The sequence below is a fragment of the Poecilia reticulata genome, linkage group LG9 (genome assembly GCF_000633615.1).
Source record: "Poecilia reticulata strain Guanapo linkage group LG9, Guppy_female_1.0+MT, whole genome shotgun sequence".
Taxonomy (NCBI): domain Eukaryota; kingdom Metazoa; phylum Chordata; class Actinopteri; order Cyprinodontiformes; family Poeciliidae; genus Poecilia; species Poecilia reticulata.
The window spans coordinates 32,246,361-32,248,638 of NC_024339.1; the positions used below are offsets into that span (position 1 = coordinate 32,246,361).

At 42.0% G+C, this 2,278-nt stretch overlaps 1 long non-coding RNA gene across 1 annotated transcript in view; it reads right to left on the minus strand.

Moving 5' to 3' along the window:
* LOC103470733 (uncharacterized) overlaps positions 1-1,470 on the minus strand; it is a 50,176-nt gene extending 48,706 nt beyond the window's left edge. The window contains exon 1 of the long non-coding RNA XR_534524.1: positions 1,040-1,470. This is a non-coding gene — a long non-coding RNA (uncharacterized LOC103470733). The remainder of the gene's footprint in view (positions 1-1,039) is intronic.
* Between the last annotated feature and the right edge of the window lie 808 nt (positions 1,471-2,278).

Below are 2,278 nucleotides of genomic sequence, written 5' to 3' on the forward strand. Positions count from 1 at the left end.
ATATTCTCAGCAGCATCTGCAGTCCGATTTTTTCCACCATATTTTCCAAAGCCAAACTGAAGCGCATCTTAATTGAATCACTGACTTGTTACCAAGTCTCTGCTGCAGCTGTGTAGCTCATCGTGGAGGTCGCCATCTTTACAAGGACCCCCAGAGACCACCCGGGTCGTCGCGTTGCTTTTATCCCATTAACCCTCTTTACCTGGGGGGGGGGTGAAACTCATCATCTTCGTCATTTGACTCCTTCATCTCCAAGGGAGAGGAGGTGGAGGAAGTAGAGTCAAAAAGGCCCAATGGGGTTTGGAGTGTCATGTGGAGCAAATTAATGCATTTTACCAACGGTCTGATCAACTTTTAGGTTAAATGATGATGCTGCTGTAAATGTTGTTAATTTGTTTCCTCAAACATTTGAATTATGAATCACAAATAAAACTGCAACTTTTCCATAAGCTCACGTTGCTTCATTTTCTCGCTTTATAACAAAGAACAGAAAAAAATGAACAAACTGCGACACAAAAGATTGTGTTGACTTAAGTTATTATAAAAAAATGCTATATATGTATATCAAATATATGCCTCTAATTTACGGTAAAATACCGGCAGCCATAATTTTACCGTAGTGTACAAGACATTACGGTAAAGTATTTTGGCTACTGTCACTTTAAATGGATCTTTATTTGGGCAATATTTATTTTAGATCTAAAAACAATACAGTAATAATACTGTAGGTTTTGTAGTTTTTATAAATTTTAACAAAATATTGTCACAGGAATGTCGTCATGTTGTTCCCGCCGCAATGCATTCTGGGTAGATGGCGTGTAACGGTCCAACTGCGTGGCTCCTCCAGCCAAAACAGTGATGGAAACGTGATTAAGCCGTTTAAAATGCGAACCGGAGCAAATGGAAATGGGTCGGAACATAGAAATCCGAAGAGGTGATGAAGATGAGGAGGAGCAAACAGAGGAAGAGGACAAAGATGGCCGTGGGAGCTGCTGCTGCCTTCAGCTTCATAATGAAACAATGAATGACGCTTACTTACCTCTGGTGATCCTGTAAGTACTTCAACAGCTCTGTGTCCGGCTGTTGCCGAACCAACACTTCGTTCGGTGTTGCAGCGGTTTCACATTCAGTACCAGATCCATTAGCATTTCCAGTAGTAGTAGCTCCCATTAGCGCGGCTCGTCTTTGGCGTTTCTTCTAGTGTCCGGTTCGGCAACATCTGTGCTGTTTGGAGTTCGGTGCGGTGGTAACAGCGACACCGGACCTCCGTGGGTCCGGTCGGGTCGGTGATGTCAGTACCGCAGGCCGTATAGCTCCCGTTAGCATCTCAAAGAGCGTCCAGCTCCGCCCGTCTCAGCAGCAACACAGCACTTAGTGTTAGCTCGTTAAGCTAACGATCACCTGTTGGGGCCTTCGTTGGTTCTGCTGGTATAAATGGGTCAAAGTGTTTGGAGAAATGTCCAGGGTCCAGATTATGTTCCTCTCCGGCTCTCGCACTGCGCTCTCCTTTCTTTCATGTGGGAAATTATCCAGATTTGCCTCATTTTTTATTTTTTTTTTATTTTTTATTTTTAAATTGGAGCCGATAGCGACACCGTGTGGCATTATCTAAAACTACACCAGTCAAATGCAACATGATAAACAACTACTGGGGTAAAGTTAGCCTTCCTGTGTTAGTCTGCGGTACAGAATGGACCTGATGACGTCATCAACCCATCGGTGAAAAAATGGCGACCTCCATGATGTGACAAATATAACAAAAGGTGTCCTTTTTTTAAAAGTCATTATGAGTTTTGGCGCATCTCAAAGAGCATTTTTTTTTAGGTAGGAAAATTGCAACGTATTTAGGCCAACATGTTAACCTGGATCCTTTTAACAGTTCAAAACTATAAACTACGGAAAATTACTAATTAGTGGAAAATAAAAAACAGGAAGTATGATAAACAGCAGCATTTTATTGTAAAAACATTTTACGATAATATTAAAATGTTTAAATTTTATGTATTAGTTGCTTATTTATTGTTCACCTATTCGTCTTAGCAGCACTTTATGTTTTTGATCGATAAGTTTTGTCTTTAACCTCCATTGGTTGAAACTAGAGATGTGCTGATTGATCGGTCACCGATCATAATCGGCCGATTTCCGTGAAAAAGTGCATGATCGGTGATCGGCGATCATTGGCTCTTGTTGCCGATGCCGATCACCTGCATCTCATTTCTCAGCCTGCCTGTGCAGCTGGTCTCCTCTTTCCTTCACACTGCGCAAACGCGCAGCAACA